Source organism: Pseudorca crassidens, chromosome 2 (assembly GCF_039906515.1).
Source record: "Pseudorca crassidens isolate mPseCra1 chromosome 2, mPseCra1.hap1, whole genome shotgun sequence".
Classification (NCBI taxonomy): Eukaryota; Metazoa; Chordata; class Mammalia; order Artiodactyla; family Delphinidae; genus Pseudorca; species Pseudorca crassidens.
In genome coordinates, this window is record NC_090297.1 from 40290011 (window position 1) to 40316237 (window position 26227).

Consider the following 26227-nt stretch of genomic DNA (forward strand, 5'->3'; position numbering starts at 1 on the left):
TTTTACCTGAGGCCATTTACTATGATGGAGAGGACTTGAGTTTCTGTCTTGAATGTATTCATTTTGACAAGCCTATTAGACATCAGGATATAGATGATTTGTAGGCAGTTAGATTATACTAGTATAGAGTTTAGGAGAAGTTAAGGCTGAAAATGTAGTTATAAAACTCATTAGCACAGAGTTGACATTTAAAGCTATGGGAATGAATTGGAGTACCTGGAGAATAAGCATAGCTAGAGAAGAGAAACGAAGAGAAGAGAAGAAGGCAGAGTGGCCAGAGTACTTCAACATTCAAAGTAGAGTAGGGAAGGAGCCATCAAAAGATTCTGAGAGAGTAGCCACTAAAGAGGAGAATGAAGAAGAGAAGGAGGAGGACGACCAAGGGAGTGTGCTGTCTTATCCTAGAGAAGAAAGCACTTTAACAGGTTATGAGTTAATTGTGTGAAATGCTGCTGGGAGGTCTAGGAACATGAAAACAGAGAAATAATCATTAGAATTGGCAGGATGCTGGTCTAGGTGATCTTGATAAAGGCTACTTCGGAGCAACATTGGAGATGGAAGCTCAACCTGAATGGACTGAGAAGAGGGATGCATGGTGAGGGAGTGGAAAGAATGAATGTAGTCATCCCTCAGTATCTGTGGGGGATTGTTCCAGGTCCCGCCCCTGCCTCCCCACCACAGATACCAAAATCCACAGATGGATTTTATATAAGTCCCTTATATAAAATGGTGTAGCATTTGCATGTAACCTACGCACATCCTCCTATATACTTTAAATCATCTCTAGATAACATATAATACCTAATACAGTGTAAATGCTATGTAAATGTTATATAAATAGTTGCTGGTGCATGACAAATTCAAATTTTGCTTTTTGGAACTTTCTGAAATCTTTTTCAAGTGTTTTTGATCTGAAGTTGGTTGAATTCACGGATGTGGTACACGCAGATACGGGGGGCCAACTGTATAGATAATTCACTGGAGAAGTTTATCTATACAGTGGGGCAGAGTAATAGGTTGTAGCCAGAGGGAAATGTGAGGTCAGGGGAGGATCTCTCTCTCTCTCCCTTTCCCTCTCCCTCTCCTTCTCCGTCTATCTCTATCTCTATCTCTATCTATCTATCAACTAAAGAGAGGAAATACTATGGCTTAGTTGTTTGACTATAGGCAAATCCAGAAAGTGATGAGTTGAAGACATAGATGAAAAAGGAATACCTGTAGGGACCAGATAGGGTCTAGAATATAGGAGGTTTGCTTTAGGTTAGCAAGAGTGTGTTTCCATTCTGAGAGAAGGAAAGGTGGCGTGTGGATACACATGCAAGTAGGTTGGTAAATTTTTAGGTAGTTCTCATCATATGGCTTCTGTTTTCTCTTTTAAGAATGAGATGGGTCGGCAGGTGAGATGACCTATTGGACACCATCTTTCTAGTGTTTAGAACAGTGCCCAGCATACAAGTACTCTGTAAATGTTTGCTGAGTGAGCCAATAATGAAACAAAACTGCACATGATCTGCCCCATGAATTGATGGATCTTCTTTTTTATTTTTTTTGCGGTATGCAGGCCTCTCACTGTTGTGGCCTCTCCCGTTGCGGAGCACAGGCTCCGGACGCGCAGGCTCAGCGGCCATAGCTCACGGGCCCAGCTGCTCCGCGACACGTGGGATCTTCCCAGACCGGGGCACGAACCCGTGTCTCCTGCATCGGCAGGCGGACTCTCAACCACTGCGCCACCAGGGAAGCCCTGATGGATCTTCTTAATTCAAGAAAAAGAGTTCTTAGTCTTAAACTGAAATCCGGGGTCTGCCTTTTTGCCACCTCTAAGATCCTGACCAGGGTACTTAAAGTCTCTGAGCTTGAGGTTTCTCATCCATAAAATGGGGATGAAATGCCTACTTCACAGGAATAATACAAAAATCAATCAGGTGCTTTATAAAAAGCACTTGGCACGGAGGCTGGCACATAGTGAACTGCTTGATAAATGGATATTGCCACCAATGATGAATATTGCCATCACGGTTGCTACCCTTACTAACATTGGTCACCATCAAACTCTTCCATTTGTTTCCACAAATAGATTGCAAACGGCTGTAAAGCAAAAGACTCTGTCTTAAGAGCACTTCACAGTAGGTTTCTGTTTGAAATGGTAGTAGATAATCAACTGCTTTGGGTGATCCAAAGAAAGAAAAAACACTTTAGTTTGGGTAGTCAGAGAAAGGTTAAAGCCAATAGTTTGAAGATTGAAGCCAAACTATTTCATGTTTATCTGCATTTTTTAAAATGTAATTGCATCAGTTATCTCTTCCTACCTTCATAAGAGCTCATGGGATAGGAATTTTTCTCCCAGTTTCATAAATGAAGAAACAGAAACTTAGAGAAGTTAAATGACTGGTTCAAGAGCTCAGTTAATAAAAATGGCTCTGGGGTGTCTGCATTCAAATGCTCTGCACTCTCCACTACATTCATTTGTGGAACAGGCCATAGGAAGAGCCAAAGAGAATGAAACTGGCAATAGAAATGAGGGGCCCATCCAAGCTATAACCTGCCCACCTGATCTCACAGAAGCCCCTCATTTCTACAGTGGGGACTGGTAGAAGTCTCCCTAAATATCTTCTCCAATTCTTCTTGGGCATATGGTTAGACCACATTTCCTATGGACATTTCCACTGCAGTGAAATCTAGCCATATGACTAATTTCTGACCAGTGAAATGTAAATAAAAGTGGTATGTGTCACTTCAGGCCTAAGCCTTAAGGCAGTGAGCTTTCCCTCTCTCCTCTTTTTCCTCTTTCCACCAGTTAAAACCTGAGGGGGGCTGAATTTGACTGTGCAGATAACAACAATGCCCTAGGTGAAGGTGGATCGGGGCATTGGTAGGAACATGGGTTCCTGAATAACTGTGGGGAGTAGAGCTGGCTACCAACCTAGACTGCTCAATTTAGAACCAATCTGTGAATGAGAAATAAACTTCATTGTTCTTTAAGTCACTGTACTGTTGGGTTTCTTTTGTTACAGTACCCTGTCCTTACCATTAATAATACATAAGGTCACACACTTGAGAAGACAGTTGCAGAAGAGGCTCAGGGGAACACAGCAGCTGCCTCAAGATCTTTCTTCTGGGGCAGAGGAGGCAGATAAGCCCCACATATCCCAGAAGCAGAACCAGGACAGACACATGGGACCCAGAGATGGAGTTCACTTCCGTAAAAGGAGGAGCTTCCTTTCATAGATGCCCTATCATAGAGAGGTAATGAGTTCCCTGTCCAGGTGTGTGAGCAGGGACTGGATGACCTACTGATGAAAATGCTAGAGCCAGGGCTCAAGCTTTGTTGTGGAGTTGTATTAGATGACCTTTAAGGTCCCTTCCATCCCTGACAGTCTAGACAACAGAGGAAAACAAATTTCATCCAATTAAAGGCCTCAGAAAAGCAAGCGATGACTCACCGATACAGAAGCTGGCTGTGCCTGGAGTTCAATTGCCCTAATAATCATCATCATCACAGAAGTTCTATTGGCTTTTTTCCCCTTTGATTAAAGTCCTCAGAAATACCTTCAGGCTTCCTTCCAAACAAATGGCCCATTATAGAAACTCAATTTTAATCTGATCTCTCCTTTGGTAATTACATCCTTGGTCAGGGGAACAGGACATTCACTTAATGAAGGGGATGCAGCTCAAAGGGTAAGCACTGAAAATGTGCAGAAGTGAAGAGAATGCATTTGGCATGACATGCCTCCATCAAAACACATTAGAAAAAATGCTGTGCAGTGTGGAAAAAGCCCCAGCACGGAAGGCAGGAAGCCTGGGTGCTATCTTGCCCTTGACCCTGACTCACGTTCTCTCTCACTAGATTTCTGCACCTCATCCTACACCCACTGAATCCATATCCCACAAAGCAGCCTGAAAGACTATCCAAGACCCAAATATGATCAAGACTCTCTGTGCTTTAAATCCTTCCTTGAACCTACACTGTTTTTGGATAAACTCTAATATGATCTACAAGACCCTTAACCCCCTCGACCTCTTTTCAGCATTAACAGGGTTCATTCCACTTGAGCCATGCTTGTCTTCTTTCACTTCCTAGAAATAGACTCTCTTTCCTCAGCCTGCACATAGTGTTCCCTGTCAGGAACACTTTTCTGCCTTCCTGTTTCTCTAGTTAACTTCTACTCATAATTTGGATCTCAGTTTCTTTTCAATTTTATTTTAAAACCCTATACCACAGTTACCATGTGCCAAGTACTAACTGATTTATAAATATTAAGTAATTTCATCTTCATCAGAGCTCTACAAGGTAGGTACTATTATTATTCCTATTTCACAGATGGGGACACCAAGACCCAGAGAAGTTATGCAACTTGCCCAGGGTCACACAGCTAGTAAGCGGCAGGTTGAGGATTCCAACCTAGGAAGTCTGGCTCCAGAGTCCATGTTTTTAACCACCATACTATGTTGGAGCATCACTTCCTCAGGGAGACCTCCCTGACCAGGTGATCTCCTTTCTGGACATAGTCTATCATAGCACACGTTACTCCACTGTGATTAAGTATGTTATGCCATCTTCCCTGCTAGACTGAGAGCTATGGAAAACCAGAGATCCCATCTTTCTTATTCACTGCTGTAACTTCAGCCTCCAGCATACAGTGGAAACTCAGTAAGTGGCTTTTGATTGAGTTAATAAGTATATTAATAAGACTCAGTTTTTGAATATGTAAAATGAGGAAGCTGATCTTTGTCTACATTTTTTTCTGTTGCTTTGAATAAGAAAGAGTCCAGCATTTAGATGCTGGCCTTGATACATGGTAGAAAAGTATCATAGTGCAAGTCATTTATTTAAACTATCTGAAACTTAGCTATTCCCTTTGTAAAGGAAATTTGGATTAGATGGCTTTAAAGACTCTTCTAGCTCAAGAATGTCTCAGGTACTTATAACCAATACACATTTTGGGAGGTTATTGAAAAATGTGGTTATATGTGCGTAGTTCAATGTTGCCTATTTGTGGCCTGGTGTAAAATCCTTCCTGTAGATATCACAAAGAACAGAAAACAATTTTGAGGCTTGGAAGCACAGTTAGGTTTTCAAGCTGGTGTGAAATGCAGAAAATTTAGGAGTAATAGAAGTCAGGTACAGTGAAGTGAAAAGAACACAAGGCTGAGAGACAAAAGCTCAGAGTTGAGTGCTGGGCTCTGTCACTTACCAACTGCATCATCTAGAACAAGTCAGTTGATTGATAAGTTTAGATTCTAAATTGCACTAAGTATATTCCTTAAAAATATTGCTTTCTCTTTCAAGCATAACACACATCTGCTTTCTTCAAGGAGGCTTCAGTGGCCTATGATTCCCAGTTTTTGTATTCTCCTCCCCTTTCCCGTCAACCCCCGGGAGTCCAAGGAGGAACCAAAGTGTCAGAAGTTACAACATGAATCATCAAATCATGGCATCTCAAAGTGGCTAATATCAACTTGAAACCCTCAGTTGAAAAGTAGTTATTTAGCCCTTATTATAGGTCAGAAGATGCTGGAGAGGCCCCCTAACTATTGTTCTTTAGTATTCTCACCTATAAAATGGGAATATTTGAATGCAACTGCAGGAAACTATGAACAATCAGGGACCGGGCAAGAAGATTCTAACGTTCTATCTGATCTGGTTCTTTGGTAGGAAGGTCCTCTCAGTGACCATCTTTGTGTTGAGCTATGCTTCCCATCATGGTGGCATCACAATTTACCCAGGCTCCCAAACCAGAGATCACTTCTCCTTGACTCCAGCCCTAATCCTCTTTCCATAGCCCACTGGTTACCAAGCCCTCCCAATTCTAACTCCTGAATATCTCCTTTTAATAACTCAACCCTCACTGTCGTGGTAATTCCCTCATCTCTAGCCAAAATTACTGTAGTAGACTTCTCATTTGTATTCCCATACCATTCTCTTCTGCTAGAGAGTTCTTAAATTTAAGTTTGACCATATCACTCTCTTGGCTTAAACCATCAATGATACCCCACTGCCCTCAGGATAAATTCGAACTTCTGGTGTGCGGTATGTCAGAATCCCCACAACATGGCCTCCACAGACCCAGACTGGAAGTTTGACTCTACCACTATCCTACCTGGGGCGTGTTGTCTGGTTTCCTTAATTCTCTGTTTCTTCATCTATAAAATGAGATAATCATCTATACCCTATAGAGCTGTGGTAAAGATTACATTAAACACTGTGTTTAAGGTGCTTAGTATAATGTCTGGAACATAGATAGAGTACAATCAATGTACTTCTTATTAACAAGGAACTCACATCTTGTGTATAATTGAGAAAGGGAAAGACAGATATGGTAACAATCATGGAAACACCAGGAAAAATAGATGTGTAAATAGCTTTCTATGCAAGTTCTTAGGCAAGAGTCAAAACCACTGACTGAGAAGGGACAGGAGCCTTCTTAGGGGAGGTAGTACCTGATCTAGGCCTTGGCCACCTGGGGTAATACCTTAGGCAGAGTTTGTTGACCTACTTTGATGGTTTTCTCTGTCCCTTTCTGGGGCTTTGCTTACTGAAACTTGAAATAATTAGCATGGAGTTTCTGTTCTCCAGGCTATGGTGATGCACTTGTTCCACCCATAAAACTAAGGGCTTATTTTCCAATATAATTGATCCCCTAACCTTCAGTAACTCAAACATTCTCTCTACCTTCAAAATAATAGAAAACTAAGAGAACAATTTCTCTTTACCTTCTAAATCTTGGCAACCTAAAATAGAAGAGTGAGAGAGAGAACATTAAGGTCTCACTGGTTTCAGTTCTCGACAATGTAATGTGTAATTTTTCTAGTTGGAATTTCAAGAACTCTTATTATTTAATCTGTTATTTATTCTGTTAAAGTACAGTCTTCCTTAAGAGCAAAAGGATTAATGGTTTCAAATTCCAGCACATTGACCTTTATTCTACATTAAAATGCTTATTTGAAACCACTCTGCCTGGGCTCCCATAAGCCATTTGGTATTGAACATCAAAGGAAATATAAAGTTTAACTCCCACTCTAGTCAGGAAACGAATTTTAGAAATAAAAATAGGCTTCTGTAATGTTTATGCATAGATGCATGGAAGACGCTTTGTTGAGTTTGTTCACAGACCAGGTAAACAAAGGCTTGGTTGGATTAAGACCTGCCTCCTTTTCCATCCAGTCTTGGCCTAGGTCTAGCATGGTCTGAAGCTAGGCCGCTTCCTGCTTATTTCCCTATCACAAAAGCACAGTCTTTGCCCTACAAGGGGGATAAAAACACAGATAATGAATTAATGAAGCATTAAAAATAAAGTTGAAGATTTAATATGGGAAGAAAAATAAAAGAAGAGAATGCATGTTTGTTGACCACCTACTATGCATTTAGTACCATGTTAGGAGCTTTTTACATATTGAGGAGTTTTGTCTGCAAACAACCCTTTGGCTCAGTAGGAGTAACTCTCCTCCCCTCCATGAACTGCAACAGCACCAAACCAATGACTCACAGCACTGCCATTCTCATCTTTCATCATAGTTGCCAATGTGTGAGTCTTGCCTCCCACACTCAACTGGAGGCTTTCTTTGAAGGTAGACACAACTGATGTCAACTATGTTTCTCCTTCCCCTGACAGCCAGGTTCATATCTAGTGCCTAGTACTACTGAATTCTGTTGAAAAATCACTGGGAGTCACCTCAGTCCTCTCTGTTCAAAACCTGCCCATCAGTCCCATTAGTAATACAGCCTAAATAAGATCCATCACCTGGTTCCCTACAGAGTTCTTGGAGCCAGATATGGGCAGACACCCATCTTTCTAGCTTCCCCCTGGGACTCTGGCTTTTCACCAAGTCTGATGAAATTCCAGAGTCTCTGAATAGTCTGATGAGTCCCTTTTGCCATCATTTAAAATGTGTGCTACTTTGCACCAACTTAAGAGACTAACATCTCATTTCCACAGTGTCTCAGGGGCTGGATCTCCTTTTAGTATACCTCCCTCACTCAGCATGACACCCACACCATTATGTGGGAACCTCCATATGAAATGATAGTTTTCTTGGCAGAGCTCTTATTGTCCAGTGTCTGGGGTTTTCTCCACTCTCAACGTGAGCTAAACAAATCCAACTGGCAGGAGACTCCTATTGTTGGACAAATGCATTCCCATAAATAGAGTCAGAAAGCAGATGCTCTAGAGACAAAGTACTGACTGAGGGTTTCCTGTGGCATTACAGGTATGACGGGCATATAAGAGGGACAATGCATTGAAGAGAGCATCAGACTGAGTGGACTGAATGAAATGAAATGCCATATAAAGACTATGAATAAAATGAAATGCCATATAAAAACTATCTCTCCTAAAGCTGGCCCAGAGCAGGTACTCAATGAATGACTCATAGTTCCTAATATGTCTTCCCATAAACGTATAGGAAATAGCTCACCTATGCCAGGCCCTAGGCTGGGCACTGGGGATATAGTGATGAATTAGACCCAGCCTTTGCCCACAATTAGTTCATAATCAAATAGGAGGAGAGTGGGACAAGGATGATAGTGGGCATAAAATGCTAGATGAGAGGGAAGCACAAAGCACTGAGGGAAGTAAAGAGGAAAGAGGGCCCAACTATGCTCAAGCAGTCAGTGAAGGCTTCAAGCGACAGGGACATTTGATCTAGATCATTAAGTATAAGTAGGAATTCTTAGAGTGGTTGACCTGGGAAAAAAGGCAAATGGACCACTTATACAAAGGCCCACAACTATACGTGTGAAGTTTACATTGTCCTTTGAGCACAGTTAGAGGTTTGGGATGGATGGACATAAGCAACCCTGGTGGGAATGGAGAGAAATAAGACTGGAAAGAGTTTGAAGCAAGAAGTTTGATGAGCACTGCTTTTTATCTTGCAGTCCAAATAAACTGTTATGGGAATATTTGGAGAGATGGGAATGGGTATGGGCAGAGCCAAGACTTGAACCCAGGTTAAGAATCAGAGACATGGAGAGAGAAGAAAGGGGGAGATGAAGACCAAAAGACACACCTATGAGAAGGTTGTGAGGGAGTGCTATAAGGGAGAAAATAAACATCTGCTAAGAGTCTCCTATATACCAGGCACTGTGCTAGCATGTAGTTCTTTTTCTTATTCGGAAGAAAAAAATTGCGGGGGGAGCTTCCCTGGTGGCACAGTGGTTGAGAATCTGCCTGCCAATGCAGGAGACACGGGTTCGAGCTCTGGTCTGGGAAGATCCCACATGCCGCGGAGCAACTAGAGCCCGTGCGCCACAACTACTGAGCCTGCGCGTCTGGAGCCTGTGCTCCGCAACAACAGAGGCCACGATAGTGAGAGGCCCACACACTGCGATGAAGAGTGGCCCCCGCTCACCACAAGTAGAGAAAGCCCTCGCACAGAAACGAAGACCCAACACAGCCAAAAATAAATAAATTCATTAATTAAAAAAAATATATATGGGGGGGGGTGGTTCAACTTACTCTTAAAGGATAATCTGAACTCATAGCTCTAGAAAACAGACCTATTTCCGGAGGCCTATACTCAAAACTTGTGGTTGCTGGTGCCACTGAGGAAGTGCCATGTTATCCATAAGCAGGAAGTATTCCTGACTTGAGCTCAAAATTCCATTATTCCATTTGCTCTTTCAGTTTAAGCATTTGTCCCCAGTTCTAATGTAACTCCCAGAGTGAAGGATCCAGGAGCCCCTTTGGTTGAGTTAGAGAAGGTGAGTAAGACAGCACAGAAAACAAACAGATAAGTATTTGGAGATGACATGCCTGTGGTGATATGACTTGTTGTGGTATCTTGGGGGTGTCCAGGGAACCTCCACAGAATGTGACTGCAGGAAGCTCAGTCTCTTCATTACTCATCATGGGTTCATCACAGTGCACTTAGCAACACTGAGAAATGTCCAGGAATTCTAATGAGAAGCCGGTTGTGGCAGAGGAAGAAGCTTTTCTAAAGGGCACTGAGAGTCTTGATGATCCAGAAAATAACAACAGAACAGACACGCTTTGAGGAACCCTTTATTTTACAGAGTTGAAAGGGAGGCGGCTTCACCGTATCAAGGCAACCCTCCAATTTAAGAAGGTTTAGGCTCCATCTCTCCCACAGAAGATCTTTCCGAGTCTCCCCACTTCACTGTCCATGCTATATTCTACACCTGTCCCTACCTCTCCTGCATTCCCTTTGCTGCTCCTCAACTCCAACCCCTCTGGGAAGTTCTTGCCCCTTCCAGCTACTCAGCGATATCCTAATTGCTTACATGGGGAGGCAGCACCGGACACTAAAGCTGGGAGCTAGGGCACTTGGACTGGCCACTTGACAGCTGGGTGAATTGAATCTCTTCTCTTTCCGAGGTTCAGTTTCCCAGCTTGGAAGTATATAACTCCTATGTAACCCTTACAACTTAAAAATTAATTATTCTATCATCATTTGAGATCGAATTTATGCCCTACATTCTCTAGCAAGCCATCTCAGATTACCTGGTCAACTCCCATCTTGTCTTCTTTTACATTATATTGCTCTTATTGTTGGGCCCACACATTTGGACAACAGTAAAAGTGTTAAAAGTCTTGTCCCTAATGCAATAAAAGATGCTTGAGGAAGGGTCTTCCTTAACCTGTGTCATCCCATCCTTCCTCCCTATCCTCACGTGTCCAGCCCAGGGCTGCACTGAGCTGAATAAATTTTTTATTTAATGGAATGGGAGGGAATCCTGTCAAATAAGGATGCTCTCACTCTGGTGACTAACTGAAAATGGTTCCCTGAACCCTAGATTAGCAGTCCTCTGAACAGACTGGTGGTAGAGGGCATTGCAGGCAGAAGGAATAGCATGAAGTACAAGAGAAATGCTTTAGACCAAGAGGCAGTATAATGTTATGGTTAAGAGCACAGGTTTTGGAGCCAAAACTTCTTTGGCTTCCAATCTTACTTTGCCAGTTAGTATCTTTTCCTCTTGTGCCTCATTTTCCCCTTATGTAAAATGATGGGGCGGCTCATATAGTACCTACCTCATAGAGTTGTTAAGATTAAGAGAGTTAGTATACATAAAATGATTGGAACAGTGCCTGGAACATTGTAAATGTTCAATAAATGTAAGCCATTATTATTCCTGGATCACAAATTCAGAGGTCAAGATTACGAAAAGTGAAGCTAGCGTGTACTGGCAGGGGCAAGATCATGACGGACTTTGCATAATCTGTAAAGGAGTTTAGCTTTTTATCCACCAAGAAAAATGGAGAATTGAGAATTGCATGGAACACTGAAGACCAGGTTTGGGTTTTATAAGATCCCTCTGGGGTTTGTGGAAAATAAATTGGAGAGAAGAGAGGGTGGAAGTGGAGAGACAAGTTAAAAGGTTGTTAAAATAATCTATGAGGGATGTCTGGTATCCTGGAACAGAGCTCAGTACTAAATGCCTCCAAATGTTATCTCCAAACCTGCCCTCCACTGGAGCATGGCTGGCAGGCCAGATTCTCACTGAGTGACCACTGTACACCTTCTCTCCCATGTGTCCTCCCCACGCTGGGCAGCCACCTCATATCTTTCATTCCTACATGTTGTCTACTAACAAAATGCCCACTCATCCAAGCCTTCTAAACTCTAGCTGCCCTGCCAGCCTACACACAGCCCCATCCTACAAGGAACCTCTCTGATTGCTCTGTCATCCTCTCTTTTGGAGGTAAATAATCATATATGACCAATATGTCAGCTGGTCCTCAAACTTATCACCTAAGTCAGGACACTTTTTTGAGTGTAAGAGAACAGTACTAATAATTATGTTGAGTTGACAGGCACACTAAGTGAGATATATATGGTCGCTCTACTCAGTGGTGTGGAGACACCTTACTTCTCACAGGCTTTGTTTCTAACATTTCCCTTCATCTGTACTATACTTTCCAGTTTACGAAAACTTCCATCTCATTGTTTTATTGATCCCAACACCAGCCGTGGGAGTCTAGGAGGGCAGGGATTCACCAAAGTAGCCTTCCTTAGGCCAGTGGCTGAAATAGGACAGAACCCTCTGCCCCACTCTGGGGCCTACTTTAGCTCTTCATTGTGGGGGGGTTTTCTGGGAATTGATTTCACCCCCTCAGGTTGGCATTGGAGGAAAGGGGCATGACACACTTCTCTTCCCTCATTTCTCCCCTAACACTGGGGGAAGGTAGGGCATTGAGAAAGTTGTATTGCGTGACTAATAAAGAAACTATTGGAATGTGGCAAATATCAATAAATAAATACAGTCATCATTCAAGAGATAATTATGAATAGTTATCTAGATGGTAGGATTTCAAGTGATTTCTACTTTCTTCCTTATCCTTTTCTGTGTTAGCATGTACTAGTTATATAATTTTATTCAATGTTACCTTTTCTTTTTTAAAAAAGAAACAACTGAGAGTCCTCAGTGAAAGGATCAATCTCAATGGGGGAGAAAAAAGAAAGAAAGAAAGAAAAACAGGCTTTTGAGCTAGACCTGGTTGTAATCTTAATTCCGCTCTGTGACCTTGAACAAGTCACGTATGCCCCTGAGCCTCAGTCTCCGAATTGATAGAATAGAAAGTCCACCACCCACCTCACAGGACTGTTGTGAAGATTCCCTAAGATTCAACAAGTAAGAAGTCCAGGTAAGGGCCATAAATGTTCATTCCCTTCACGGGGGTGTTATCGATGCAGCCTCCCAAGGCTTCTGACAAGCCCTGCCGCCTCTTCTGCTTGCTGCTTTGGAGCCGTTGGGGATGCTGGTGACAGCTGTGCCCTCCGTGTGTAGGCGGGGCTGTCCAGAGACACTGGCTGCCTAACGTGGGGAAGCAGTGTTGTCAGAATCGCTGGGGGTTAGTCATCCTGCCTCCAGGGTTTCTGACAGGATGTTTTGATAAAATATATCTATTTTAAGTGACTGTGATGAAATACTAACCAGTTTCTGAAGGGCTTTTAAGATGTTTTTAAGAAGTTTCAGATCAAAGGCCCCAGGAAGGCTGACTTTGTGCATTAAATATTTAGTACTGATTCAGTCACTTGAGAACTCAGGCATTTTGACATTGCAGGAGGAAGAAAGCACATTCCAACTGGGGCCACAGTCACGTTAAAGACACAGGTGACAGACTCAGCACCAAGGGGCCTATCTCCTGGCTCCTATTGGGTGGAAGGGTGGAGGAGGTGACCTAAAAGGCTGTCCACCCAAGGATTCAGGGTCTGATAGAATTATTCATGCCCTACAGGGACTGGGCAAGCAGGCCTCTCAGTGAGCCCTGACAGCAGGGATCTGCCTTCCCAGCTGCCACCGTCGGTCTCAGCGCCTGTCACTCTGCACACGGCCACTTGGAGTCTGCCAAGTGCCCGACGCCTGCAACGTGTCTTGCAGTCCAGCTGGGAGACACTGTCCTCAGGACCACACGTGGCTCACAGTGTCCTGACAGGCAAGCCTCACCGTGAAGAAGAGACTTGCAAAAGGCCCGCTGCACGTCAGCGGCATGGCTGGGTCTGGTGTCAAGAACTCCTATATGGCAGTTCCAAGGTCTTTAAGACATATTACACTGTCTCTTCAATGACAAACAGCCACGTGCAGGTGGACATAAGAGGAAGAGGAAGAAGCTTAGAATGGGATAGGTAGCAGTTCTTGATGTATACAGGGTCACAGCCACCTTTGGCAATCTGGTGGACATTACAGATCCTCTACATACATATGCAACGTTTGGCATCTAAGGTTGCGGAATTTGAGCATCCCTTAAAACCCATCCTTGAACCTCAGGTGGCATAACCTTAGTTTAGAGCCATGGTAGATCAGTCAGCCCAGAGCACATAACCTGGACTTTCTTGGATGACGTGTAGAAGAGTGGTGTGATGCAGTGGAAGTATCACAGGGTTGAACATCAGATCAGCCTGAGTTACATCAGTGCTCAGCAGCAATGTAATATTAAGAAATTAATATTTCTCTGATGCTCCGTTTCCTATTTTTAACATAGGGTAATATTACCTCATGGAGTGATTGGGAGTTTAAGTGGAATAATACACGTAACTCAGAGCACCTGGCTTACATTAGGCTTTCAATGGATGCGAAGTCCCTATCCATTTTTAACCTGCCTCTCTCTGCCTCCAGAAAAACCCTTATGGATCCCTTCGGCATCCAGTCATCCACTCTGGCCGTCCACCACACAACTAAACTTTAGACTCTAGGAGGGCAGAGACCATGTCTGTTTTACTCACAACTGCTACCTCTGTATCATGTATATAGGGTAGTGATTGACATATGATAGGAGCTCAATACATATTGAGTTAAATAATTTAAAGAACAAATGAATGGACATGATGGATACACAGCAACTTCCAGAGAGGGATCAGGGCAGTGAATAGAGTGATTATCCTGTGGAAACTACAAATAATGCTTTTGGCCACAGGCTACAAGTGTTTCAGGGACCCCCAAAAGTATGGATTTAGGAACTGGGGATTCTGGGAAGACAATGTAGAGGCAGTTCTGCCTATTTAGCTCTAGTCATTCTTTCATCCCTCCACCAGGATCGCAGGCTTTGTCTTTTCCCACACGGCAAGCTGAGGAGCTGCAGTTATACCAAAGCACACCAAGTAAGCAGCAAATCTAGGATGAAGTTACCAAGCGGGACAGCAGAAAGAGGCAAAAGTTATTAGCCCCTGCCTCCCCCAGTCTCCACTCCGATTCTGCAGGCACTGCTGTTTCCACCTGGAAGGTTAGCCGTGCTCAGTTCCTGGGCCAGTCCTGACAAGGCAGGGAGTACAGAAGCAGACTTGGTCTTCCCTACAGTTGGGATCTTGTTGTTTTAGGCTAGAACACACACCTGAAGTGAGGCCCTGATCCTTACACGCCAATGGAGTCAGAGTTGGTCACAGTGCCTTTCTTGGAATACAAGGTCAGTCTCCACCTAAACCTGGAAAGCCCCACCTCAGATCCTTACCACCTCTTCTCCTAGAGACTGGAGCATGCTTGCAGGCCCCAGAGAGTGGTGAGGGACTGAGGGGAGAAGAAGCTATAGGTCGTCACCCACCTGATTCCAATACCAACTGTTGCTTGGAAGTTCTTCCTGACTCGACTGAACCTCTTAGAAATGCATGTGAGTTTGCTATACATTTCTGGATACTGAATGGTCTGGCTGAACATAACACGTTCCCCAGAATCCCCTTCTTCCCCATTTTGGTGGCTCTGCCATTCACCAGCTCAGAAAAGCCAGAAACCTAGATGTAGTGCTTGATTTCTCTCTTCCCTAACCTATAATATTCAATTAACCACAGGTTCTGTGAATTTTAACTCCAAGATTGTTTGTGAATTTATCACTTTTTCATTTTTCTTACTGCTGTCTTACTTGTTAGAGAACTCCCTAACAATGTTCTCTGCCACCCTCCACGGAGCAGCCCAAGTGTACTTAATATAAAATTAGTTTGACTTCATCACTCACTGGCCCGTACATGACAATCGCACCACAACCAGAAACAAAGCAAAACAAAACCCTAGGCTCTTCCTTCCATTCTAGTTTCTCTGTGTGCCTTTCAGGCCCCTTGACTGTATCTTTAAAAGTCCACCAATGACTCCTTCCCTGGCTCCACAGAAGGAGAACAGGAGACATGAGCTGTCTGAGGTTGGAACAGCTGCTGTGGGGAGTAGGGAGCTCCCCATGCCTTAATGCATGTCTGTAGAGCCTGGATAGTCACCCACTGGGATGCTGTGGAAAAGCTCTGCTCTTGGACGAGAGACTAGTTATACGCCATATGACGGTAAATTCTGTCCTGAGGAGACTTCTAGGGGTTTCAGAACAGCACATAACTTGGGGACAATAACATATCCCCTTTCTCTCCCCCAACACACACACTGACATCTGCATGAGGAGGCCCCACCTCAAGGAAAGCTGCTTCTCCTCTGAGACCAGCCTGGCCCACAGCCAGCTGAAGTGGGAGGCTGTGCTGGCATTTTTTCCTGTGGTCAATGTAATCAGTCCAGACACTCCAAGTGAATAATTTAGGCCTCCTAAAATAAACCAGCTGGAGCCGAGATTATCAGATGTGGCTGTCCACCTTGATAGTAGTAAGCACATAAATACCAAATCTCACTCCCTTCTCTTGTAAACACAGAGGCACTGCTTACTAAGTGATCAGAAAGAGACAAAGTCTTAAAGATAACAAAAACAAACACTTTGCATTTGTGTAGTTCTTTAGAAATTCAATATACTGTTAAGTTACAGTTACCAATTGAGAAACTAATGTGTATCAGGCAATATGGCAACGCTTTATAGACCTGATCTTTTTGAAACATTATTTACGCTTACATCCCAAGTCCCAGCTCCACCTCTTACTAGCTATGTGATCTCAGGCAAGTTAATTAATCTCTCTGTACATCAGTTTCTCAATCTATAAAAGGGACAGAGTAACAGAATATGTCTCAAAAGGTTGTTGTGAGAATTATACAAGATATTTACATACCAAGAGCTTAGCTTTCACTTCGTGTGACACATATAAGCGCTCAATACATTTTAACTTTGCTTTACATCACTCCTGACAAATGCCACGAAAATTAAAGGGTTATTTTTCCAAAATGTGCAGGTGAAGAAACAGGCTGAATAATGTGAAATAAGTTGCTTAATTTGGTAATGAATTAGTGGTGAAGATGGGATTCAAATGCTGATCTGACTCCAAAACTTCTACATTCTCTTTCCATTTGAGAGAGTGGCATGGTGGTTGTTACTACTGTGACTGTTGTCGTCACTACTGTCACCACTAATAGCATTTAATCATAATGCCTCCTCACATGGGCGTGGTACTTTCAAGCCTTCAAAGAAAGTGTAGATCCGTTATCACAAAATTACAAATCCTTAGGCCTATAAGTGACTCCATGGAACCTCAGCCACACTCCTCATCCCAGGATAGGAGCACCCTCCCCATCTCTGTGGCACCCTCAACAGGTGATGGTCTGTCCAAGTTGGACCTCATCAGTTCTGAGAGGAACTAACCAAAAGAGGATCATTCCCGGGCAGAGCAGGGCTGGAGAGGGCAGAGACCCAGTTACGTGTGGGAGGCTCCAGTACCGTGGAAGATCTCAGAGATGGAAACACACTTATCATTCCTCCTGACCATATTCAGGCCCTCAGATTGCACAGAGGGAGGTTCCTGGAGGAGGAGGCCTTCCTAGACCTAAGAAAGGGTGGACCTAAGGGAAGGGCAGCCAGATGAGCTCCACACACTCAGAGATAACTAAGAAGGAACAGGAACAAACACCAAGAGAATCTAGAGCCTTGCCTCGTTGTTGCTTGTACCTTCATCTGCTACCTTGTTCCCCAAGTCTGTACCTGCAGGGTGTAACAGAAAACCCAAAACAGAAGAGGGCCTATGGCCTTGTTTCTGGGGGCAAAGATGTGGAGAAGCTAGAAGGACTGAATCAGCCTCCCCAAGTAAGTTAAAGGCAGGAAGCCCAGGAGAACAAGGGTAGGATCACAGTCACAGAGAAGAGGAAGGCAGGCTGGGTCACGAGGCAAGCCAGGAAGGAGGCAAAACAGAGCCCCAAGAGGCAACTTTGCCCTGAGAAGGAACCCTGGGGACTCCAGAGAGTAAAGGCCGCCTCCCTTCCGAGTGAGTGCTTCCACAGTCCTATTAGATCCCCACAGTAACACAGAGTAGTCAGTAAAAGGCTCCATGCAGAATACAGAGTCTATGTTTTGAAGTCAGACAAAGCTGCGTACAAAACCCTGGTTCTACCACATGCTAGTTACGTGAGCTCAGGCAAGTAAGTTAATCTGAGCCCTGGTTTCTTCACCTGTGTAGGGAAATAACAATAGCAACGTATCGTCAGTCCTAAAGACGACATGATTACATGAGACAAGGTGAAAACAGAGCCTGACACATAGTGTGTGGGGAGAAAATGGTAGATAACATGACTAAAGGCGTTCTTCTTTGTCGAAATGCAAAGAACGTAAGAGTCCCGATCAGGAAGTCAAGATCATACTCTCAGAGACTGCATACCTATTCTGTTTTTAGGCCTCAGCTTCCTCAGCTGGGAGAAGAAGGTGTTAGAAAACTAATCTTTCAGGGTCTTTCTAGGTCTAAACTTGTACGACTTCAACCACTTGCAGTACAGGCATCATGAATGAGAGAAAGAGATGAAAAGTCCCCTCCATGTATCTTCCCCCAACTCCTGTAAAATGTCTTGGACCAAAAATATCAAGCTTGGGTAATATTCTGCTGACCTAGATAGACAAAGTTAGGACACTTCTAAATATGTATGAATATTATTGAATGAAAAAGAGAAGGCTAATTCGAACGGCTGCAGTGCATAATAATATCTTATTATTAGCCACTTTAAATGTAGGAAATTCAGTAGAAACTACCTTTCCTATAAAATAGAATTTGAAGAAGAGAATACCTCTATTCTCTTTTTAGCAAATAACTGTCTTTTATTGCCAAAGTTTGGTAAATAAGCCAGAGAAATCAAATTATATTGGGGGATGAAGTTAAATAATTTAGAAAAAAGTCCAACATTTAATAAATTAATCCAATCCAAGGCACAGTAAAGAAAACAGGGTGGGATTTTTATGTTTCCTTTTCTGAAATGATATCTCTTTGGGAAGGCAAAGAAAGAATCTGAACATTTTCAGCAGTTTCTCCTTTAAAGAGAGATGTGAATTAATATATCTATTCAACAAAAAATTCTTGAGAATTTACCGTGAACCCAGCAACTGAACAATCACAAAGAGGAATAAAATCCATGTTATAGCATGTATCAGTACTCTACTCCTTTTTACGGCTGAATAATAATACATTGTATGGATATACAATACATTTATCCATTCATCAGTTGATGGGCATTTGGTTGTTTCTACTCTTTGGTTATGATGAATAATGCTGCCGTACATGTTCATGTACAAGTCGTTGGGTGAACATAAGCTTTCAGTTCTCTTGAATATAGACCTAGGTGTGGAATTGCTGGGTAATGGAGTAACTCTATGTTTAACATTTTGAGGAACTACCAAATGTTTTCCACAGCAGCTACACCATTTTATACTCCCACCAGCAATGTATGAGGGTTTCAATTTCTCCTCATTCTCCCCAACACTTGTTATTATCTGTCTTCTTTTGTTACAGACAGTGTAGAAGTTGGGATGTGATATCTCACTGTGGTTTTGACTTGCATTTCCCTGATGGCTAATGATGTTGAGTATTCCCTTATGTCCTTATGGGCCATTTATCTTCTTTGGAGAAATGTTTATTTAGATCCATTGCCCATACTTAAATTGGGCTTTTCGTACTTGAACTTATTTTCTCCCATTTTGTAGCTTGTCTTTTCACTTTCTTGATGGTATCCTTTGCAGCACAAGTTTTTAATTTTAATAAAATCCAATTTGCCTTTTGCTACTTGTGCTTTTGGTGTCATATCTAAGAAACCATTGCCTAACCTAAGATCACAAAGATATACTCCTATGTTTTCTTCTAAGAATTTGACAGTTTTACTTCTTACAGATAAATGCACATTTAAATGAAATTTCTGGCCAATAAAAAAGAGAACAGGGGAGCAGGAAAGGGAGAAAGCAGCGGTCAGCAGTGTTAAAGGCAACCACAGCAGCAGCCTCACTGGGAGAATGTCCAATCACTGGGAGGCCCTGACAGGTAGCTCATGACCTGTTTCCCTCCCACCTCTCGTCTCCTACCTCTGGTAACAGTCCTACAGAGACAAGCAGAGCCCTGGGAGAGGGTTACTGCAACCTCAGCCGTACCAGCTAAAGGACTCCCTCGGAAGTTCAACAGCTTGCTCGGAGAAGGAGCACAGATTCTAGCCAGGGGCTGGCCATCAGTCAAATCTCACCTGTATTTTCCAATTTCAACTGCAATGGTGTGGGGTGACTCATACCCCTCTTTTGCCAGGCCTGTGCTTTATCCTTGCTATGGGCTGTGAACAACATGTCCCATCATATTGTTCCCAAGCCATCACTGGTTGTTGGCACAGTCACCAAAAGGAATACAAAGTGAACTTCTTGAAAGTAAGACTGCAGACTCTGAATCAAAATCATTTTGCAAGTTGCTTTGAAATCCTACCTTTATGAGACCTTCTTTAAGCCAATAAATTTAAAAAGGCCAAAAGTTGTAGTCAGTGATTTGGTTTTTTTTTTTAACACCGGAACCATATTTCTGAATGTTAGGAAATAGGATTCTAGGAAAATGTCGAGTTCATTTATCAAGTCTCCCTGCACCAGGACACTTTTGTTAGAAAATGGATAATAATGATCTGCAACTGATTCTATTTTCTTTTCCCTGAGAGCCTTTAAGAAGTCACCCACCGTGACCATTTTTCTGAGTTTCCAACCACTGTCATTGTAACACTTTTGTCTTTTAGGAATGGCCAAGAGATAATGTCAGAACTAGTTGATGATGATTTTGATTCCTTTTTTCCCCCTTCTCTTTTCCTTTTTATATTGATGGTGATTTATTCTAGGCAGGGATGATCCCCAAGGGAGCTCTAAGCAGTGGCATTAGCACTGGGGACTTATGCTGGGACCCACCACCAGCCACAGCTTTCCCCAAACTGTTTCCTTTGACAGACCCAGGCCTTTCCTCTCTGCACTCCCAAACCTCCTTCTCCACAGCGTTCAGCCAATCTTGAGCATGACCTTCTAGATACCTTTCCAATTTGTACCCTCTACCACATCACCAAAGTCCTTCTCACCCATTAAGTGTCTTAAAAGAGACCTTAAATAGTACCTCACCTATACAGTACTTTCTGATTCCCCAGTTTGAGTTAGGGGCCTCTTCCATGTTCCTACAAGTTCTTTTCCCACTCCTCACCAATCACCTATACCTTGGTTTCTTCCATACAGATATTACCACTTATGAGTAGTATGCCTCAGTGTCCTCATCTGCAAAACGGGGACAATAGTTGTACCTGCTTTATAAGGTTGTTGAGCTGATTAAGTGAGATAATAAAGTACCTAGAATATGCTTAGTATGTAGTAAGTACTCTAAATGTTACCTGTTCTCATTTTAATATGACAAATTGTATACCTTCAGGGAGCTGAGAGTCTGGTAAGGGAAACATGGTATTACAAATGCACTGTATCCAAGTAACAAACAACTCAGGAGGCACTTTCACATCTGTTATCTAACATGTACTAGAAGCCTCTTGCCATGACCAAACCCTGAAGCTAAATCACAATGCCTAGTTTGCAGATGAGGCTTAGAGAAGCTGACATATGAAAGATTTAAGGGGCAGAGCAAAATTCAAATCCTACCATGGCTCTAGGCCTCCTGACCTTTTTACTTAAATTATGACTGAATAACGGGTTTCTCTGGATATCTACTGAAAGGAGGACTAATGTATGAGGAAACAGAGGCACAGAGGTTACACAGTTAGTGAGTGGCAGAGTCAGGGTTCTAACCCATGTAGCTCACACTACTGATTAAGGCATCTAATTTCCTTCTCATTGCCTTGTAGGTGCTCAGTTAATGTCTTCAGAAAGAGTAGACAAATAAGCAAACCTTGCAGATAGGTCTGGGAGTGAGAAGCAGTGGGCTGCAGTGGACAACCTATGCGTCAGCAGCTGGGCTTCCAGCTAGAGCTGTCCCACTAACTTACTGGGTGACTCAGGAAAGTTACTTCCCCTCTCTGGGCCCCAATGTCTCCAGCTGTAGAAAGAAGGATAAGTTTGCAAACATTGTTAGCAGTTGAGTCCTCTCTTAAAACTGTCTATGAGGAAGGCCAGTAAGTAGGGGCTGCACTGTTATGCATGGCAAGGGAAGGCAAGAGAGGCCAGTGCCCTGACTTCTTAGAAGCTCCTCTTTCCCCTCCCTCCTCAGTGGCCCCTAAGGTACTGTTCAGAACCCAGATCTTTCCTTAGAGATACAGGGAGCATGGTTTTAAAACCCCAGAACTAGAGACACGTAAGATTCTTCTTGGCTTTCACATTCTATGACTCACATAAAAGAAATGACCTTGTGCCCTAATGTTATACACCTCTGATTCAACAAAATGGAAATGTGCTTCAGAGGACGTAACAAAATATGACCACACAGAGAGGTAGCAAGAAGGAATTTTGGCTGCAACAGCACAAATTCTCCACCTGCCCCTAGTCCTATACGTACCTTAAATACAAAAATATTCCCTAAATCTATGACCAGAAGATAGATATTGAATGAACAACCAGAAGAGTGATAAGCATTTTAAAAGGAAACAGCATATTATAGATGCATGAAACAGGCTCTCAAACTAGTCTGGGGAACAGTGCATCAGGGAAAAATTCCATGAGGAAGTGATGTTCAAGTTGATAGTGAAAGCAGAATAGGAAGTAGTTAGGCAAAGGACCACAGAGAAATGACATTTCAGGTAGAGGGCCAGTGTGTATGCAAGTGAGGGAGAGAATCCATGGCTCACAGAAAAAAACTGTAGGAAGGCCAGCGTGGTTAGGGCATGGACAGCAGAGTAAGAGGGTATGAGAGAAGCTGAAGAAGCAGGCAGAGGTCAGATTATGCAGGATCTTGCAGACCATGACAGAATTTGTTATTTTAGCTTAAACAGAGCCCAGGTGTTCAATGGGTCATTTTCACAGATACTGAAATCACTCAACATGGTGGCAGCAATGTGGCGAAAAAGATAATTATGAACCAAAGTCCTCCATGTTTGAGGGAAGTGTCCAAGAAGTGAGCAGATGACAGCAATAAGAAGTGGTAGTGGATTATATAGACTGATAGCATAAAGTTCAAAATATGTCTTTTTATATGATGTCTTTTTAAAAGGGAGGGGAAAGAATGATCTAAAAATAGAAATCTGTTAGCAAGAAGGATGCCATCTGGCAACCTAGCTGAGAGGTTATTCTGTCTCTTGTTCAGGTACCAGCGAATCAGTGAGGAAGTGAGGGGAAACACAAGGTTAGGAGGAGGTCTGGGACTTTCTGGCAGCCATGTAATGCTGACATAGTTGTGTGAGTAGAAGAGAGAGAGAGAGAGAGAGAGAGAGAGAGAGAGAGAGAGAGAGAGAGAGAGAGCAAGCCTGGAAGCTATTCACCTCACATCTTGTGCTCTTACGCTAAAGAAGCTGTTGTAACTTCCTGAGAGACCCAGATAGTTTGAACTAGGGCACTCACAGCAGAGATAAGGAAGACATAGATTCTAAGGATATTGAGTTGTAGCCTTGATCATACCTGGTGACAGATAGTATGTGGTGAGTGAATAAAAAGGAATTAAACAGGACAGGTTTCTGACGTGGGCAACAGGCATGACAGTGATGCATTCACTGAACTGGAGAAACCCAGGTTTGGAACAGGTATGTGGTAGTCTGGGTCAGCCTCTGCAGCTTGAGGTACAGCAGACACGTGTCTACTTGTTCTAGTAGAGGGAGAACCCAGCTAGATTCCCCACATCTCCTGTTCAGGCCCATGTTTGCCAAGAGCTGAGGTTTAGAGTGGAAGGATCACCTACATCAGTAGGGTAGGTTGGAAGCCCCTCAGCCAGATGCTGAGAGGATGTACCTGCCTTCAATTAATCTGGACTGTTTTTGGAGGGAATAGTAAAAACTATGCCAAGAGGATGGTGACTTGTGAAGTGGCCTGCTGGAAGGGAGCCCAAACCACTAAGCTTTTTTAATTTAGAGTGTCTGATCAGAACAAGGTTTGGTGCAGATGGGGGTCCATAGAACTCTCCTGAGAGGTAGATTAGGGACTGATAATTGAGATTACTGACTTCCAACAATTACTCAATTTAAAACTCAGCCAAATGTAATTATTTTTCATACATTTGTTTGGTCATGTTGCCAGCTGCAACTCCATGATGTTTTACTTCAAAGGGGAAGAAAGAACAAAAGGAGAAGGAAGAGAAAGAATGGAAGGGGACTACCTTATTTTGAAGATATCATGCTGATCAGAAGCGTGCTGGCCTCTCTAGCCTCTTTTCTGTGGTATTACCTTCTGTTTCTTGTTTCTTGCCCACAAGGGCATCGGTCACCTCTAGCTCCTTTCTGAGATCCTGGCCTTTCCACACAAGTCCACACAAGGATTGTAGTGGAAGCTGTCAAGCTCTGTATCTTATATTCTTCCAGAATTCCTTATACTTATCTACTATGCTCCTCTTCATCCTTACCTAGCTTTCTGGCTTTGTCTGATTATACTATGTTCTCTATCTTCACTTCAGCTTTATGATTTTGCATTTTTTTGGGGGGGGAGGGTCTGACTCCCAGATTCTTAGTTTGGCTTAGATTTTGAAAATCTTTCAAGATATGGCTTTCAGAATCTTCCCTTTGCCACCAGACCATTCTCACTGTAACTCTGCTGATCTGGGAGCCAGTCTCACAAGAAGGGGTTGGAGTCCTGGTGGGAGTTCCTACTGCCCAGGGTCCACATTGTAGAGCCCCACCTAGCCAGGCCCTTCCCCAGAGACTGCTCCTTTTTCTAAATTTTGTCCTTTGCCATATGGTTCTCCCGCACTCATCATGTATTTGAACTAGCCATTTCATAAAACTTTACATATGATCCTTATGGACAAGATGGAGAAATGGGGGAAGGGACTACACTTTGTTTATCTCTAGATCTGTCATGGCACGTGGTACATAAGAGATTCTAAATTAAATTGAACTAAATTGAATTTAATTGAGTTGACTTGGAGACAAGTAAAGTCTTGTTCACTTAGGTGACTTACGCTACTGGGGTTAGTAGCAAAATCAAATTCAGGGATTGAAATAAAAATGCCAAACTAGGCATTCCACAGAAGTATCTGGTAATATACATGGATCTCCGTTCTTAGTCTCAGGTCTTATCCTGTTATAAACACTTGTATCCTTGCCTTAAACTAACTCTTAAAAAATATATTCTTTAAACATTCTGAGTGATGTTACTAATGTTGCAGATAAGAGAATCCAAGAATCAAAATGATCACCTAGAACAAAGGACTAAAACCAATAAGTTTAAACTTAGGATAAATGTAAGAGGTCACAATTATACTTGTAAAATCTATTAGTATAGGCCAATGTGGTATCCTGTGAGACCAAAATAGGATATTAGTGGAAAAGTGACAGAATTTGAATATAGTTCTGTAGTTTAGTTAATAGTAATGTACCAATGTTAATTTATTAGTTTTGACAAATGTTTCATGGTTGTATGTGATCTTTTAACTTTCTTCTTTTTTAATTAGTTTTTATAGTATAGTTGCTTTACAATGTTGTGTTAGTTTCTACTGTACAGCAAAATGAATCAGCTATACATATACATATATCCCCTCTTTTTTGGATTTCCTTCCCATTTAGGTCACCACAGAGCACTGAGTTCCCTATGATACACAGCAGCGGTCCCCAACCTTTTGGGCACCAGGGACCAGTTTTGTGGACGACAATTTTTCCACGGATGCGGGGTGGGGGGTTTGGGTGGGGGATGGTTCAGGCGGTAATGTGAGCGATGGGGAGCGGCAGATGAAGCTTTGCTCGCTAGCCTGCCACTCACCTCCTGCTGTGTGGCCCAGTTCCTAACAGGCAGCAGTCCAGTACTTGTCCATGGCCCAGGGGTTGGGGACCCCTGCTCTACAGTATGTTCTCATTAGTCATCAATTTTATACATAGTATCAATAGTGTATATATGTCAATTCCAAACTCCCAATGCATCCCACCCCCTTCTTTCCCCCCTGGTATCCATACACTTGTTCTCTATGTCTGTGTCTCTATTTCTGCTTTGCAAATAAGATCATCTATACCATTTTTCTAGATTCCACATATATGCGTTAATATACAGTATTTGTTTTTCTCTTTCTGACTAACTTCACTCTGTATGACAGTCTCTAGGTCCATCCACGTCTCTACAAATGGCCCAATTTCATTCCTTTTAATGGCTAATATTCCATTGTATATATGTACCACATCTTCTTTATCCACTCCTCTGTTGATAGACATTTAGGTTGCTTCCATGTCCTGGCTATTGTAAATAGCGCTGCAGTGAACACTGGGGTGCATGTGTCTTTTTGAATTATGTTTTTCTCAGGGTATATGTCCAGTAGTGGGATTGCTGGGTCACATGGTAGTTCTATTTTTAGTTTTTTAAGGAACCTCCATACTGTTCTCCATAGTGGCTGTATCAATTAACATTCTCACCAATAGCGTAAGAGGGTTCCCTTTCCTCCACACCATTTCCAGCACTGTTTGTAGATTTTTTGATGATGACTATTCTAACTGGGGTGAGGTGATATTTCATTGTAGTTTTGACTTGCATTTCTCTAATAATTAGTGATGTTGAGCATCTTTTCATGTGTTTGCTGGCCATCTGTATATCTTCTTTGGAGA

The 26227-nt window shown here is 42.7% G+C and overlaps 1 protein-coding gene across 2 annotated transcripts in view; it reads right to left on the minus strand.

Annotated features, from left to right (window-relative positions):
- Positions 1-26227, minus strand: part of AGBL4 (AGBL carboxypeptidase 4) — a 1401741-nt gene that overhangs the window by 511017 nt on the left and 864497 nt on the right. The gene's annotated exons all lie outside the window — the stretch shown is intronic.